The sequence below is a fragment of the Hipposideros armiger genome, unplaced genomic scaffold (genome assembly GCF_001890085.2).
Source record: "Hipposideros armiger isolate ML-2016 unplaced genomic scaffold, ASM189008v1 scaffold_169, whole genome shotgun sequence".
NCBI lineage: Eukaryota > Metazoa > Chordata > Mammalia > Chiroptera > Hipposideridae > Hipposideros > Hipposideros armiger.
The window spans coordinates 258,927-277,572 of record NW_017731519.1 but is presented as its reverse complement, the minus strand read 5'-3'; the positions used below and the strand labels follow the sequence as shown (position 1 = coordinate 277,572).

At 34.6% G+C, this 18,646-nt stretch overlaps 1 long non-coding RNA gene across 2 annotated transcripts in view; it reads right to left on the bottom strand.

The window, feature by feature from the left end:
* Positions 1-4,059: 4,059 nt before the first annotated feature.
* LOC109387805 (uncharacterized) overlaps positions 4,060-18,646 on the bottom strand; it is a 33,511-nt gene continuing 18,924 nt past the window's right edge. For both annotated transcript variants that reach the window (XR_002125095.1, XR_002125096.1), the window contains 2 exons: positions 9,188-9,379; positions 4,060-5,424 (listed from right to left, as the gene is read on the bottom strand). This is a non-coding gene — a long non-coding RNA (uncharacterized LOC109387805). The remainder of the gene's footprint in view (positions 5,425-9,187; positions 9,380-18,646) is intronic.

Sequence of the window (18,646 nt, the reverse complement as noted above, 5' to 3'; positions counted from 1 at the left end):
CTTTATAGAATCATTGATGTTGTTGCATGTATCATTACTTTGTTACTCTTTATTGTGAAGTAGTAGTCCATCATATGGATAGACTACAATCTGTTTATTCATTCACAAGTTGATGATATTTTTTTTTTAAGATTTTTATTGGGGAATTGGGGGAAGGGGAACAGACAAGTTGCTGTCCTTTTGTTCTTCCGTCTACTTGTGGAGAACGTTACTTCACTGGCCCAAGTTGGCACCATCATTGTGCTCTTCCTGGGCAAGGCAGATCAGTCGCCGGCTTCTGGATGGCTGTTCACTGCGGCTGTTGGCCGCTCACGCTGGCTGCTGGCTACACACGGTAGCTTATGGCAGCCCACTGCAGCAAGGGCTGCAGCCTACGCCATCACCAGCGACTCAAGGCAGCCCAGCTCCAGGTTGAGCTGCTGTTCAGCATCTTAGCTGTGGAGGGCAGTGTCACTGGCCCTCATATGTGGGATCTGAACCGGAGCCCTCTGGCATCCCAAGCCAGTTCTTAACCATCGCACCACTCGGCCAACCCAAGTTGATGGTATGCTGATTACTTTCAGTTTGAGGCTATAATGAATACAGCTCCTATAAACATTGTTATATGAGTTTTTATAAAGATATGTGTTTATTACTCTTGATTAAATCTCTAGGAGTGAAACTGCTGAGTCATATGGACATTTAACAGTAGTAGGTGTGGATATCCTTGCCTAAAAAACCTAGGGGAAAAGCATATAGTCTCCCACTTTGAAGTGCTATGTTAGCTATAGGTTTTTTGTAGTTGCCCTTTGTCAAATTGAGGAAACTTTCTTAATTCCTAGTTTTCTGGGAATTTTTATAGTGACTGGGTGTTTAATTTGCCAAATGGTTTTGTCTTCGTCTATTGAAAAAGTCATGTCATTTTTCTTTTTGTTTCTTAATACGGTGAATCACATTGCTTGTGTTTTCAAGAAAAACTATACTTGGTCCTGATGTATTGCATTGTTCTTTATGTTTTGCACTTATGTTCTTGAGAAATATTGGTCTGTATTTTTTCCCTTTTGTCACATTTTGTTATCATGCTAACCTTATAAAATGAGTTTGGAAGTGTTCCCTTTTCTATTATTTGGAAGATTTTGTATACAGTTTGTATTATTTTATCCTTAAATGCTTGATATAATTTGCCAGTGAAGTCATCAGGGCCTGGAGTTTTCTTCAAGTGTAGATTTTTAATTATAAATTCATTTTCTTTAATAAACCTTAGCTATTTCAGTTGTTTATTTCTTCTTCATTAAGCTTTGAGATTTTGTGTCTTTCAAGGAATTTGTCCATTCCTCTAAGTTCCCCAATTGGTAGGCATAAAGTTTTTCATAGGTATTTATACTTTTAATATAGGTAGGATCTGTAGTGATGTTCATTTTCCTGATATTGTTAGTTTGTGTTTTCTCTCTTCTTCTTGATCAACAGGATAAAGGTTAATCCAATTTTTTCATTTTTTCAAAGAATCAGTTTTTGTTTCATTAATTTTTAAATTGTTTTTCTGTTTTCCATTTTATTAATTTATATTATTCACTTTATTATTTCTTTTCCTCTATTTGCTTTAGGTTAAATATGCTCTTCTCTTGCTAGTTTCTTAAGGTGAAAGCTTAGATCATTAAGATCTTTCTTCATTTCTAATATGAACATTTAATGCTATAAATTTCCTTCAAAATACAACTGTCACTGTGCCCACTAATCTTGGTGTTTTGTGTTCACTTTCATTCAGTACAAAATATATACTCATTCCCTTGTGGCTTCCTCTTTGATATTATAAGTGTGTTGTGTAAGTTCCAGGTATTTGAGGATTACACATACTATAAACTCACAATAAATTGCTTCTATTTTTACTTTAAACAGTCAATTATTTCTTAAAGCAATTTAAAATGGTGAAATGTCTTTTCTATTTACCTTCATTTTAACTATTTCTGGAGCTCCTCATTTCTTTGCATAGATCTAGGTTTCTGCATAAAGAATTTTCCTTCTGCATAAAAAGTTTCCTGTAACATTTCTTCTAGTACAAGTCTGTTAGTAATAATTTCATTCAGCTTTCATTTTTATGAAAAAAATAATCTGTATTTTGTTTTTATTTTTAGGAGTTATTTTTTTCTGGGTGAATTATTCTGGGTTGACAGTTTTTTCCTTCAATACTTTAAAGATGTCACTCTGTTGTCTTTGTTAGCTTTCTATATCCTAAGAGAATGTAGTTTTCTTCATTATAAAAAGATATTTTCCTCTGGATATAAAAATACAGTTTATTTTTTCTTTGGTTCTATTTCTTTAATGAAGTTCCTCCATTATCTCCTAGTCTGCATGGTTTCTGATGAGAAGTCTGCTACAATTTTTGTCTTTATTCCTTGGAACACAATGTGTTCTTTATCTCTGGATGCTTTTAAGATATTTATTTTATTATTGATTTTTAGTAGTTTGATTATGATGAGTCTTGATGGGCTTTTCTTCATATTTATACTGATTGAGGCTCATTAAGTTTCTTGGATCTATGGATATATCATTTTCGTAAGATTTGGAGGAATTATAGACATTGTTTTCTAAAATGTATTTTCTGTTTCCCCTCCCTTCCTGGTTTATCAATTACACATATATTGTTAACTATTTGATATTACCCCATAGCTCATTAGTCTTATATTTATTTTTTAAAACATTTTTTCTCTCTTTATTACATTTTGGATAGTTTCTATCGCTGTGTCATCAAGTTCATGAATCTTTTCTTCAGCAGTGTGTTATATACTAGTAATCTCATTCAGTTACTTTTTGTCAGATTGTGTATTTTAGTATCTAGAAGTTCAACTTGCTTTAATACCTTCCATTTCTCTCATGTGCCTGTTTTCCTCTACTTTCTTGAACATATGGAATATATTTATAATAGCTATTTTAATATACTTGTAAGCTAATTCTACTATCTCTCATCTCTGGGTCTGTATCTATTAATTGATTTTTCTCCTGGTTTTGGGTTGCATTTTCTTGCGTCTTTGTGTGCTTGGAAATGTTAGATGAGATACTGAAAGTATTAATTTTTACATTGTTAGATTCTGGGTTTTGTAGTGCTCACTTAAATATGGTTGGGCTTTGTTGCTTGGAATCAGCTTGACCCTTTTGAGATAGGCTTTTAAGTTTTGTGAATCAGATTGAGAATAGCCTTTAGTCTAGGGCTAATGCGTCCTCATTACTGAGACACTAGTCTTCTGAGGACTCTACTTAATGCCCACGTAGTAGGAGATTATTTCATTCTGGCTAGTTGGGAGACAAACTATTGCTTGCCTGTGTGAGCTTAAGGATGGTTTAGCCTACTCCTTCCTGAGAGTTGTTTTTTTTTGTTGTTGTTGTTTTTGTTTTCAGCTTTAGGCAGTTTTTTTCCAAACATCACAGATCAGTACTGGGCCTTAAGACTTCTGAAGAACCCTTGAAAGATCTTGGAGATACCCTCTCCCCCAAAGCCTTACCTCTTCAGTATTTTACTTCACAAATTCTAGCTACCTTTATCTCTTTGAACTCCAAACTCTCTCTTCAACTGAGCAAGACTGGCAGGATTTGTTTTTGTTCTCTTTCACTTTGCTATGACCTGGGAATTCTTTCCAGGCAATAAGCTGAGGCAATCAAAGGGTTCACTTTATTAGTCTCCTCCCTTTGGGGTCAAAATCCTGCACTGCCTATTGTCTAAATGTCTAAATATTTTTGTTGGTTTCTAATTGTTTAAAGGAGGAAAATATACTTTCTTTTATTCTATCTAGAAGTGGATGTAGCCAACTTAAATGTTTTAAGGTATAGGGAACATGGTAAAATTTGTGGTAGTCACTCTGATGGGCAAATAAAGGTTTAATTGGAGAAGAGTGAGACTAGAGATCAAAATGAGGTTATGTGTTAATAGTCCAAGTAACAGACAGCAGAAGCATACATTCTTGGCAGTAGACATTGCATGCATAAGAAGTGATGAATATAATAAATATTTAGAGAAATGAGATCTAGTACTGAATCTGGGAAAATCAAATGAAATAATGAACACAATATCACTTTCAAACATTCATTTAAACATTTATTGAATAACTACTTACGCCTAGCACTGTGGTGGGTTAACAGGCTAAAAATATAAATAAGAGATAGTATCTGGGCTGAGTTAACAGAGTTATGAATATAATTATAAAACAATACAGGGACTGCCATAATGAAAGTACAAACACAGTGCTGTATTACATAAATACTGGAGCAATAACAACTGAGGGGTGTCAAGGAAGCCTTTTAAAGGAGGTCATATTTGAGATAATTCTTGAAAGGTAGGTGGAAGCTTTTTGGGCAGATAGAGAGGGAAAGGACATTGCAGGCAAAGAATAGTAAAAGCATAGTGATTTCCAAGAACAGAGACAGTTTCACTGTGAATGTAGTATAGAATATATGGGATAATCAAGGTATATCAACATCAAAATGTAATATTATAAAAGCAAGATATTGTTGCATCTCCAAGGATTGTCTCTCTAGATATATACATACATCATGTGAAATGTGTAAATAAGTTTTGTTGATGCCATGGTACTCAAAGTAGATTCTGTGTCATCAATTACATGGAACAGAAGAAATCAATATTTATGCCTACTTCCAATCCAGGATACAACAAATGCAATTACTTAAAATGTCTGCATTTATGTACCAAGATAATGTTCAAACAATCCATTCACTTTAAAAGAAATAGAAATAGATGTTTGACATGGCTCTAAGAAATAAAGAAAATATATAGAATTTTATATAGAATTAATTTTAAAGGTCTCTTTATGTAGGTGAATTCCACTGGCAATCCTTGCTACACATCAAGAGAATGTTCTTATGTAATTTGTGTCTCTATCTGTAAGAAACACGTAGAGCTCCTTTGTGATATTTCCATTTTAAGCATTCTGTTAACTCTGTCTTAATCTACCTGTTTTCCATTTTGAATTCCCGTCTTCAAGTGTGCCTGTTGTCCTCCATTCAAGACCTTCTCTTTAGTTGTCTCCAGAGAATAATCTCCAATCTGTTGCTATGTGGTAGAGGGTTAGTCATCTGCAGAGCAGAGTGGTGAAGGTATCTGTGGGTGCACCTGCTTCTCAGGCTTTTCCGCCAAGTCTAATATTGCCCAGCATTTACCCCTTCTACCAGAAGTGCCAGACACCAATTCCTGAGACTTTGTGGTGGGGATGGGGATGGGAATGGGATCCTGCATTGTAAATCAGGCTGCTGTTTGGCTTCTCCCCACTGCAGTCTCAGCTCTCCCGGGTCTTCTAAGTTAGTTGCCATTTATATTTCCTCTTTGCAGCTTCCTGTAGTCTAGTGAGCTTGTTTTACTCTTGATCTCTTTGTCCTTGTGGGTTTACACTGATGTTTAAAAATCCATTTACTATTACTGTAGTGGTTTTCAGGAGGTAGCTGAAAAAAATGCATGTGTTCAATACTTCCTCTTTAACTGGAAGTCTTTCAGCTCATGCTTTTTTTAGTGTCTATGTCTATGTCTTTTATAATGTACATAATATATTTGTACAATAATACATATATATAATTTATAAATACCTACTATTGCCATCGCTCGATTTAAATTATTTTTTCTACTTCTTCTTACAGATAATGGTATGTGATTATAAAGATTTGTTGAAGACCTCTGCTTTGCCTGGCTTCTAAGTGAAGGAGTTCTCCAGGGCTTAGAGGTTGACATTTTTCTCTTTTTATGTTCTGCCCTAGGGGATCTCACCTAGCCCAATGTTGATGACACCAAAATTTATACCTTTAGCCTTGACCTCTGCATTCAGCTCCAGATATCTAAATATTCCCTTGATATCTTCACCTGGATGCCTAATAAATAGCTAAAATTCAGCCTCCAAATCAGAACTTTTTTTTTTAAAGTTTTTTTGGGGTTGGGGGGGTGGGGGGGGTGCAGGTGGGGGTAAGACAACAAAAACAACAAAAATAAATATATATCTTCTGTTTATAGTTGTATTACATTTATCTAGGTTAAGTGCTATTGAAAATAATATAGCTAAGAGGAATGGATAGGGGTGTGTGTGTGTGTGTGTGTGTGTGTGTGTGTGTGTGTGTATTCTGTTATTTCTTCTTTCCAACTTCCCAAATTTTGTCATTAATATATCCTATTTTGCTTATTTTCTTTGTGAATGCATGGGCTTCAACATACATTTATTAACTTCCATTCAATGAAGTTTGAGGAGAGTGCTGAGGGAAATACAGGTGTTCAATCCCCCATCTTCACCTAGAAGTTGAAAAGTGTTAAACAAGGAAAATCTTTATGAGAAAATGATATTCAAGCAGAAACCTGAAGGAAGTGAGGAAGTAAGCCATGTAGATATCTAAAAGAAGAGCATTCCAGATGGAGGGAGCTGCAAGTGAGAACGTTCCTAAACTAGGAGTATGCTTAATGTGTTCGAAGAACAGCAAGGAGTCTAGTGTTGCTGACGTGGAGTTGAGAGGTGGGATGGAAAGGGAAGACTGTTAGGAAAGGGAGTTAAAGAGGTGGTAAGGGGCCTGATCATTTATTGGAGGCGATGGTAAGGATTTCAATTTTTATTCAGCATGAAATGGGAAGGCTTTGGAAGATTTTAAGCAGACATTATTAAAATTATGTTTTAAATAACCACTTTGGCTGCTGTATAATATCCTGCAGGGAGACAAAAGCAGAAGCAGAGACAGCGATTAGGAGTGTATAGGCAAGAAGTGGTGATGAGCTGACCTAGAATGCTGGCCATAGATGTGGTGAGAAGTGGTAGGTTTCTGAATATGCCTTGAAGTCAGAACTTACAGAATTTTACTGATGGATTAGGCAACAGAAGAGTCAAGTATATTCCAAGGTTTTGACTTGAATAAATGGAATCATGGTGTTACTGAAATGATGAATGCTGTAGGTGGAACAGATATTTGGGGGAGAGGCAGGGAGACAGAAGCCAGTTAGACATGTTAAATTTGAGATAACTGCTAAACAACCAAATGGTGATGTCAAGTGGTTTCTGGTTAAGGGAACAGTTAGGTAGAAGATATTAATTGGAGCTCATCAGTGTGTGAATAGTATTTAAAGCCACAATGCTTAATTAGATCAACAAAGAAGTGAGTGTGGACAGAAAAGGTAAATTGGTCCAATGACTGAGATCTGGGGAGGTTCCAACATTTACTGATTGGGAAAATGAGGAAGAACCTACTGAGGAGACCGAGGAAAGAGTTGCCAGTGAGATTGGAGAACCAAGAGAGGATGGCACCTGGAGGAAAATCGAAGGACATGTTTCAAGGTAAAGAGAGTGACTGACTTTGCTAAATTCTACTGAGGGAGTGAGTTAAGATGAAGTCTGAGAAACGATCATTATATTAACAATGTGGGGATCACTGATGACCTTGGAGAGGGTAATTGCTGTGAAATGAAGGGAATGAAAACTTAACTACAGTGCTGTAAATGCTGACTGATGACTCAGGAAAGATAGGAGTTCTCCATTAGAGCAATGTTCACAAGTAGGCAAGAAAGAGGGAACGCGGCATTCAGATGGAGATGGTGATCTTAGGTAGGAGACCAGACATTTCATCCACTGCAATGGGAGGGAAGGCGGGAGGCTCAGTTTGCAGTAGGTTGACAGATGTAGACAGAAATGTGGAAGATTATTTTTTATTGAAATAGGAAGCAAGGTCATTATCAGCTGAGAAAATGGAGACTGGAGAGGTACTGGACATTAAAAGAGAGGGAACATGTAAACTAGTTATCTAGGAGAGTAGGAAGGCAAATTAACGAGGAAATTATAGTAGGATTGCGTGGCAGGGTAAAGGCCCACTTTGTTTGAAGTCATGAAGAAAGATCAGTTAGCTTGGGCATGTGATTTTTCTCCACCCCTGTTTCGTTGCTCGGGTGCAAATGAAGAGTCAGTAGAGATTTAGATTTGAGCAGGTTTGGGGTATTGCAAGGTGGGTTTATGAAGAGGCTCAAGGGAGCTGAAGGTGTCGTGGTGTAGTGATTATATAGTGTGGGCGATCTCAGCCAAAGTATTTTCAATCACTTATTTGCTTTACCCCAAAAACGTAAGAATCATCTTTGATGCCTCTCTTTCTTCATTCCCCACACCACCCCATCAGCAGATCCTATTGTTACCTCCAACATATACCTGGAATCTATCACCTCTTCTCAATCTCCATGGCCACCACTTTGGCCTAGTCACTAGCCACTTGGTGTCAGTGTCTTGGCTGTCTAGCTGGTGTTACTATTTTATTTTACTATAAGTCTCTGTGAATGAGGAACATGATGACTATTGGTACAGTTTGGTGTTAATTGCCTTGACTCATGCTAAGACACCAGCAGTTTTACCCACTCTTGCTTTTGTACCATCAATGCCATCAGTGCAAATGTCAACAAAGTGGAAAAAGCAAGTAACATTCATAGAAAATTTGTGAATATAACTCTTATCTCACAGACCTGAAAAGATCTTGGAATCACAGGGATCCACAGATCATACAAGAACACATGACAGCTTGCCATATGGTAGGAAGTCAATACATTTTTTGTAATATAAATGAGGTAATGGATTATTCTACTGCAGTGGTCTATTATTATTGTTCAGCAATTCCTTATTCTAAAAATAATTGTCTTAGAATTTATCATTTTGTTTGAGGCATTTTATACGAGAAAAAAATAAGGAATCATTTAATCCAAAGTACCTATCAATAATTTCTTTACATGGAGATATGTAGACACTGCACAGATCCAGTCAAACAGACCTTGTTTTGAGGAGTTTATAAACATTACAGACAGTAGGGCATAAACAGGGCTAATATTGAATATGTACATTTAATTAGTTAATAATGCCAACCTATAGAGGGATAACTACATATTAGGTGAGATATCATTAATACCTTAGTCCTCTAGGGAGAAAATTTAAAACTCTACTAAATAACATTAAAGAAGATCTGAATAAATGGAGATCTAGCCCATGCATATAAACAGAGTGAATTAATGTAAAGATGTCAACTATCCCTGAATTACTCTGTAAATTCACTGAAATCCCAATCCAAATGTCAGTTGTAATAGATAGATGAATAGAATAGACATAGGAATCAGAATAATAGCTATACTATAAAGTGAACTCCTGGAATCAATAAGATTGAAAACCCTAGAAAGATGAAAATATATGTGAATGAATAACAAGTACATTACCTCAGTAAGTAAAGAAGAAAATCAACAATGAGATATTATTTTACACCCATCAGACAGGGGAAAATCGCCCAGTTCAATAATGCTGAATGTTGATGGGGAAACAAGAACTCCTTTGTACTTGGATGTTGCCATTTTGGAGAACAATCTGGCAAAGTAATTGTAGCAATTATATATGATTATCCAATTGCACTCCTAAAGAAAATGGGAGAGAGAGAAACTTAACAAAAAGAAGCATATAAGAGAATATCTTTTGCACAACATTGTCTACCACTAAAGGAAGAAGAAAAAGGTTGTGGATGCATAGTACTGAATATGACACAGCAGTTAGAAACAGTGTAGAGCTCAAAAACATAATGCTTGGTGAAAACGGGGGGCGGGGGGAAGGGATCTATTTGTGAAAATTTCAAAATATACACATGCAAAATGGCACTACATATTCCCAAAGGTACATTTAAATTTAAGAATATACATCAAACACATTATTAGAGCCATTTCGTTACCTGTTGGGAAGGGGAGGATGGGAGTGAGGAATGTGATAACGGGAGGAAATCCATTTAATGTTGCTTTTTGGCCTTATTCAGATCAATAATGATACTGGATTATAAAACAAAGACTTTGATTAACTCAATTTCTGCATCTATCCCACCCTCCTCTAATCATCATCATCATCATCATACACACACACACACAGTATGATGCTAACAAATTCACATAGTCTGCATATTTGGACAAGGATAATTAGAAAAATTTGCTACCTATCTTATGATTAATCAGGGGAATTAGCCAAAGAGCTGTAGAATTCTTGAGAGTTGAAAGATCTCAATAATTTAGCTTTTCTAATTTCCTGATTGCAAGTATATCTTTTTCCTGACCATAGCAAATTGATTTGTGTCTATTTTTCTTTGGAAAAGTCATCAACAAAGGAGGCTCCACATCTTGTTTTAATAGCCTGTTTTAACATTTAACAAATAATTTTTCTTTCTTATGTCTGTACTGTATTTTCATACTTTCAAGTGATTTCTCAGAGACGATGGATGAAATTTGGTCTGTCTTTGTTATGATAATACCTCATGTATTAGGAGGCAATTATTGTCTTCAGACTAATTAATTCCCAACTCCTTCTACCTGTCCTCATGGGTCTTATTTATTCACTACTTTAATCATAGTATTAAACTACTCTGAACGTCTTCACTTCACGGCATCCTCGAGGTGAACAGACATAAACTAGATGCAATACTAATCCCACGTGTGCCCAATTGAGAGAGAAATTATTTCCAACTATTGCTATCATGAGTCCTTAAAGATAATAACTAGAGGCTGGGAAATCTCATCATTTTCTTTATGCATTTTAGTTATAACAATCCCTTATATGTATAAATGTTGGTACAAAACACTGTCTTATTTGATTTTCCAACAACTCAATAATGACAAGAAAGATGTCATAATTCTAATGCATAGATAAGTAATGTAAAGCACAAAGGTATTAAAGTAACTTTCATGAGGTAACTGAGCTAATAGGTGCTGCAGGTAGGACTCCTGATTTTAAGCATGCAGGAAGCATGCTTGATTTCAAGCTTGTGAAGGTCTTGCATGGGAGGCAGTGTAGAGTGAGAGAAAGAATATTAATTTGTTGCCAGAGGACTTAGATTCAGACTCTAGCTCTACCACTGGCAGTTGTGTGACCAAACAGGGATAATAATAGGGTTGATGTGCACATTATGGTTAAGGTGTAATGAACTCTATAAACTTTGATTTTCATGTTTTCTTTGTTCTGAGGATTTGAAAACATCTGACTTTAAAAAGTGATTCCAAAATAATTTTCTTTTGTTTCTCTGCTCCCACATCACTAGTTTATTCTGTTGGAAAATGTTTTCTTTTGTTGTTGTTGTTTGGTTTTTCTTCCTGTTCCATTATCTTGCTCTTGTTATTTAGATATTCATTAACAAAATTAGGAAGTCAGGAAACACATTTGCTCTGACACTTTTGTCCTTCCTTAGACTATATAATCAGTCTCAAAATATTTATAGACTATGGACAAAAGAATGAAGAGCATTAGATATTTGTGCTCCCTTATATTTGTAATTTTTGAAGCACTAGAAGTTAGAGCAAATGACCACAGGAATTGAGGGAGAAATATTTTACTATCAATGTAACTTTTGCAAGTCTAATGACTTTTTAAACCTTTAAAAGTTAGTATTGGAGAGCAAAATTTCAGAATGTGTCAATGATCCATTATTGCAATACTTTATTTTATTGAACACAATCCCAGTACTTATTGTACACCAGATTTTCCCACCTGGGGTGTTACAAAGTCTTCACAAATTACAGGCAATGTGTAAACTTTATTTTTTGCTACATAAGAGACATCTGGAAGTGTCTGATTTACACTCTTCTAGAAAATGCCCTCTTTTCATCTACATAATTAACATTGGTCCAGGGCCTCTGTCCAGAGTTTCCTGAGTTTCCGATTTCCTTATGGTTTGGTTGTTCTATACTTCCTTGGATTATATGAACCAATTTAATTCTTCTTTTGCTTTAATGTGCTAAAATTATAATAAAATCTCTTTCCCAATCTCTCTCTCTCTCTCTCTCTCTCTCTCTCTCTCTCTCTCTCTCTCTCTCTCTCTCTCTCTTACGCACACACATTATCAAACTAATACTTGCTACAAGGAAGATTTACATAGTGAAGGTGATGCCTGTCAGATGGGATGCTGAGCTGAGAAGATCAAATGGGAAAGTGTAGACTAGGAGGAAGCAGCCTCATGAACCTAATACATGATAATGCCTCATGAAAGTAACATTAAGATGGTAACAAAGAAAAAATCATGTAGCATGGGAAGATGGGAGAACTTTCCCTAGTGAAAATTAAAGTGTACACAGTCAAGGCATCAGCAACATACTATTGAAAGAACAACTAAATGAACTGTCTGATAACTGTGTCTGCTTTTATACATACTGTGAGATTTTATTATAGAGTTGCCATTGATTTTCTTGTAATTATTGCTCACTTTAGCTTTGTTTCTAGTGTAGAACCCTTCCAATATGCTTTCATAGCTGCAATATCCAAAAGTGTTACAGGAACATATCAGACTGATATACAAAATAGAAAAGAAAGCATTTGAAACATATCATATTTTCTCAAGCTCTAGCCTCTCTGAGTTGGAATATATTTTACAGTGATATAGAGTATGTTGTCACCATCTGCGCATGTGCAAACCTGTATTTAGAAGGAATCTGTTTAACTTTGTTATGTGCTGTTGAACTTTCAATTAAAAGAGGATCTTGTTTATGTGAAGTGAAAGCCCTTCACTAAAGCATTAAACATCTATCTGTCAAAAGCTCCCAACTGGCTTTTAAGAAAAGTAATTTTTAATTTATATAAAAAAACAACAACCCTGTGATTTTGCCAAAATAGAAGTGCAGGAAAAACACTGGTATTCTTTAATATGTTTAGAAATTCTCCTCTCAAGCCTTAAGACGTTAAACAGGTCAAGGTTTGAGCATAACTATGAAATGCAGTGGGTCACCAAGGTATTATCCATAATTAAAAATGCAGACTTTTTAGACTTCAGACATGTAGAATTACTCTCAAATTCTGATTTGCTGTTAAAAGAAAAAATATATATAATTATATGTTTAAAAGAATTATTTTATTAACAAATTAAAATAAATTTTCTTCAATTAACATAATTTTTTCCCCTTGAAAGCTCTGCAAAATGAATGAGGTGTCTCAATATTGCTGGCAACTTATAATTGAGAGATTCATGTATTTTTTTCTGTACTTCTAACAGATTGCTAGTTGTGACTCGAATATTTGTTTTTCATATACATGGGTATAAAAAATGTATTTGGATTAAATATACTTAGGTCCAATTAAATTGTTTAACAAATAATTTTATCTCTTCATTCTGTTACACATCCAGAATATGATAACACGTTGTAGATTGGTAGTTCTATAAGTTTCATCTACCATATTTTTTAAAATTACATTTTTTAGAAAAAAGTTTTAAAAGTTTTTATGAGAGGTTTCCACCAGGAAGTCTATTCAAAATAATTAGTGATGATTAAATGAGTTTCATTGCCACTTTAGGAATTACTTTCAAAACTCTCATAGAGATTAGCAATTAATTGGAATTGAAACAAGAAGAAGTCTCCAACTTTAAAACATTTAATAACTCGGCTCTGAAAAATGTTTGAAAACTGTATGGTTTGAGTAATAACTGAAATGGCAGGATCATTAGTAAGGCAAATAACCAGCCGTGTACTGGTCCTTTTATACCCTTGCTTTTCATCCAATATCAATTGACCTGACTAAGAATACTTAAGTAATCTTTAGTTCAGAGTTGCAACAGTATTGGGACTTTTTATTTTAGAATCACTCATTCATTTGAATTCCATAGCTTATCTAGAATTTGTGTTCTATGTCAAGAATATATAGCTTTCTTGGATATTTGATAGTCTTGTTTTATAAACAATTGTGTCACATTATTTTAATGTCAATATTACCTTTGGTAAAGCAAAATTTTATTATGTAAAGATGTTTAATTTTTAAAAAGTAATTGAATACCTTTGTTTATCCGGGCCCTAGTAAAAAAGCAGTGTGGAGTATTGTAGCTTGATACTAACAGCTCAGATTCAGTTCCTTTGATCTGCTTAAGTTTCCACAGGGATGGATCTTAAAATAGTCCCCATATCATGCTAAAATATTGCAACTTGTCACTTTTGTAATCTGTGCCACCAACTGCCTACCATTGTTCAAAGGAAGCCACATACAAGCATGACTAGATTTTATCATCTTTATCATTGTTATTATGGTGCATACATTAAGAGAACACATTAAAAGCATTCCCTATAATCATATACTACTCTTGAGATTACAATGGTTGCTATTAAATTTAGCCACTTTTTTGAACCATGACATTTTATATCAATATAGCATAGATGAGTGATAATTTCCTTTCAGGGAGAAAAATGCTTCACCAACACAATGGGTACAATGAACAAACTTAAAATAATGATTTAAATTAATAACTTTAGAAAAAAACAAAAGGATAGGTTTTCATTTTTTAAAAAGATAGTGTTTTTAAAAATTAACATTCACTCATTATAGTTATAAAACAACAAAAAATGTTGTTGTTACCAAAACAAAAGTTCTTACCAAAACAAAAAACAAACAAACAAAAAATAACCAGACTTTGTTGAAAAAAATCAGAATTTCTAGCTCTGTTTATTACATTGGATAATTAGCAAGTAAGATATATCCTCAAATAACAATACAGTAAAATGCTTTAGTGATAAAAGAAAGTGCCTCCCTTTTGAAATATATTTTATTTTGGTGTATTACTCATTCTGTTATTATAGGTGAACTGTTTTTTGTTTTGTTTTGTTTTTAATATATGTACACTGCTTAATTTTTGAATTGAAGAAATCAAAATGGGAAACTGCCAAAAGGAGAACTGAATATAAGTTGAGTCAGAGAAATGGCATGAAAAACAGACTGCTAATGGATGATGGAATATTTCTTAAAGGAAGACTTCATTGTTATCAATCTTTTCATCAGAGGAACATTCCTAGGTATCAAAAGTGAAACTAAAGGGAACATTAAAACAAAAGATAGTTTTTAATCAGCACTATTCAAAAATAAGGAGGTGGAATTTCTCATGAACACAAGCTGTTTGGGAAGTTCTGGTTTGTTAGAAATGGCATAAAAATAATAACACTTCCCATATATAAGTCATGATACAGCAAATTATTATAGAATGGTTAAAATGACTAATCTACATTTTGAGATGTAGTGTTGCTGGATGGGAAAGAGGAAAGTAGCAAAGAAAAGATTTACTGTGAGAGAGAATAGTGTGATTAAAAAAAAATCTCTCAAGTCTTGGGGATTTCTGTTTAAGATGGCAGAGTAGGTAAATGCTGTGCTTACCTTCTCTCACAACCACATCAAAATTACAACTAAACTACAGAACAACCATTGCTGAGAATTGCCTGAAATCTAGCTAAACCAAAGCCTTAAAACTAATGACATACAGAAGCCACCTTGAGACTGCTAGGAGGGGCAGAGACATTGTTTACAATGGCCAAGAAGTGGAGGCAGCCTGGGTGTCAGTTGATGGAAGAATGGGGTCAAGGGAGGTGGTACATATATATAAAGGAATAGTGCTCAGCCATGGAAAGGGATGGGTTCTTGCCATGTATGGTGGCATGGATGGACCTGGAGGGAATTGTGCTGAGTGGAGTGTGTCAGACAGAGAAAGACAGATGCAATGTAATTTCACTTATATGTGGAATCTAAAGGAAAAAATGAACAAACAAACAAAACAGAAACAAACTAACAGATACAAAGAATATTTTGATGGTTGCCAGATGGGAGGGGTGTTAGGGGGGGTGAAAAAGGGAAGGAATTAAGAAGTAGAAGTTGGTTGTTAAAAGTAGTCACAGGGATGTAGGGTATAGCATAAAGACTATAGTCAATAATATTGTAATAACTATGTATGGCATCAGATGGGTACTAGTCAGGGGAATCACTTCTTAAATTATATAAATGTGTAACCACTATGTTGTATACCTGAAATTATGCCGGGAGCCATCTGCGCCTCAGTATCTGACATGGCCAAACACACTGCAATTGTGACAAATTCTGAAGCTCTGACTGAGAAATAGATACTGCTTTATATCTTAGAAGATTTAAATTCCCCTTTGGATGCCCCCCAGTAGAATGAAGATCTTACACCCCTTCTTATAGATATATCACAATAATTCTATTTTATACACTAAAGGTAATTTTAGTCACACTAGTCTCTTAGTAAAGGTCAAAGTACACACCCTATAAATCTTAAGATCCTGCTTAGCTAGTAGTGTTTAGGATAATTGTTGAGTAGTCACATAGTCACTTCACTATAGGTAAAAAGATTAGCCTTAGTCACATAGTCACTATAGGTAAAAAGGATTAAAACACAGTTAAGATAAGTTGATCTTTTAGCATAAGAAAAAGTCAAGCTGTACCCTGGAGCATAAGAATTAGAGGAAGTAAAACCCTGATCTAAACTATGTAAAAGAACTTTTTACTGATGAGATAATGGTCAACTGCCCACTATAAAAAGGGGCATGCTGTAGAATAAAGTGAGACACTTCTCTTCTTGAAAAAGTGCTCCTGTGTCTCCACGCATCTTCTTTTTCCTTGCCGACTCCGCCTCCACCTGAGGGAACCCCTGGACCCCGCGGGAGCTGGTCTCCCACAAAATTAATGTAAAATAATATTGAATGTCAAAACAATACAAATCACTCAAGTGATTAATATATAATGCAATTAATTTTATCAAACTGGCTTCATAGACATTGGTAAACTAAAACCTCATTGCTTTCACCTGAAAAGTTGGCCATGTGGATGGACGACTTTTTTTTTTTTAGTGTCAGTTTCCTAGAAATATTTTACAGCCTTAAACAAAAGCTTCACCTAAATATGTATGTATTTATATTTTTTATCATGAGAGAAAAATAAAAAGTAAATATAAGACAGTTATATTTTTAAGGCACCAAAGAGTTGATTATGCTGATGTTAAACCATCAGCTATAATTTGGGATATGGCAGGAGATCTCGGGGCCAAATATGTCCACTCTGAATCCTGAGTGATCTAGATTTTTAATTTATCCTCAGAGGACAATTTTATGTGGATGTCATTCTATAGTACTTTGACAATGGATCTGGTTTGTCTGTTGCTCTACTCTGCATTTGGACTAAATGGAGGAGTCTTATTTAAAAACTCTTTGAATATCAAATAGAAGTTATGGACTCCATGTACAGAAAATATGAACACTTATACAAACATCTGCATATAATTTACAGACGTTCACAGATTCCAAAGCTCCTGCATTATCTGGTCCCAGGTTAGGTAACTACTTTGCAATGACACATATGCTATGATCTTGCTGTGAGCACAGCCTTTTCTTCGCCACTGAAGTCTCTACAACTTTCATAATATGATACTCTTGCCTGCCAATAGGTATCATGCATGTGGGAGGATAGAACAGCAAGAGAGGGGGGGATTACAAAGGAACCTAAATTGTTTTTGAGTATGTATGTCAAAACATCAAATTACACTTCAAATATGTGCAATTTGTTTTAAATTATACCTCAGTAAAATGTTGAAATAAACTTGAAGACTAACAATTAAACTCAGGTTCATTGTTAAATCATGGAACACTAGAGAACAGGTCAATTTATGAAAAGTATATAAGGCCACCTATCAAATTATATTGAAATCTATTAGAAGAAAACATTTTGGTTTTGAATATATAAAGTTATTCAATACAGGTATCAGAAGTATTTGGAGTGAAAATGAGAAACCTTTCAAGTTGACAATATACCAATTAGACTATATATATTTTATATATTTATTGATATAAAAATATATACACACCCATCGCACATATATACATATGTATACATAATATATACATGCATGTGTGTATATAGTATATGAATACTATACATATATTATTTTAATAAGCTAATGTTGGGTTTTTATATCCCATTTATAGCTTCACTTTCCTCTGCTATCCCTAACTTTTGTGAACAGCAGTAACTTGAGAAATGTATTATTTATCGGAATTCAATCTATTATGTGTCATGCTTATGAAACATTTTAGTTTTAGTCATTGTTGATAGATTGCTTCATTTCATATGCTTGGACAGCACAAGACTCTATGTCTAGAGACTGCTCATCACCACTGGAATGGTAAGAAATAGGGAATCATTCTCTACATCTTATTACATTACTAAAGGCCTATTACAGCAGTTCATTTTATTCAGTACATCAAGTCTGACTATCAAGAAAAAGTTACAAAGCATACAAATAGAAAAAAAAAAAAACAATTTCAAGACACAGAGCAAGCCTTAGGACCAGATATATCAGGGATGTTGAAATTATAAGACCAGGAATTTTAAACAACTATGATTAATATGTGAAGGGCTATAATGGACAAAGTAAAAAGAATGCAAGAATAGATGGGAATGTGAGCAGAGATAGAAATTTGGACCTAAGAAAGGTCCCAAAAGAAATGCTAGAGATTAAGAAAAAGTACTATAACAAAAATAAATATATCTTTGATGGGCTTATTTTATATTGGATTGTCGGAAAAGTCATGACGTATTTTTCTATGTTTTTGTTGCAACCCAATAGGCTGGATATGGCTAAAGAAAGAATCTCTGAGCATGAAGATCTAGCCATAGAAATCTCAAAAACTGAAAAGCAAAGAGAACAGAGACTCAGAAAAATATAATAAAATATCCAAGGGCTGTGGGACGACTACAAAAGGTGTAATGTGTATAATGGGAATGCCAGAAGGAAAAGAGAGAAAGAAACAGAAAAAAAATACTTGAAACAATAATGACTGAGAATTTCTCCCAAATTAATGGCAAACAACAATCCACAGATCCAGAAATCTCAGAGAACA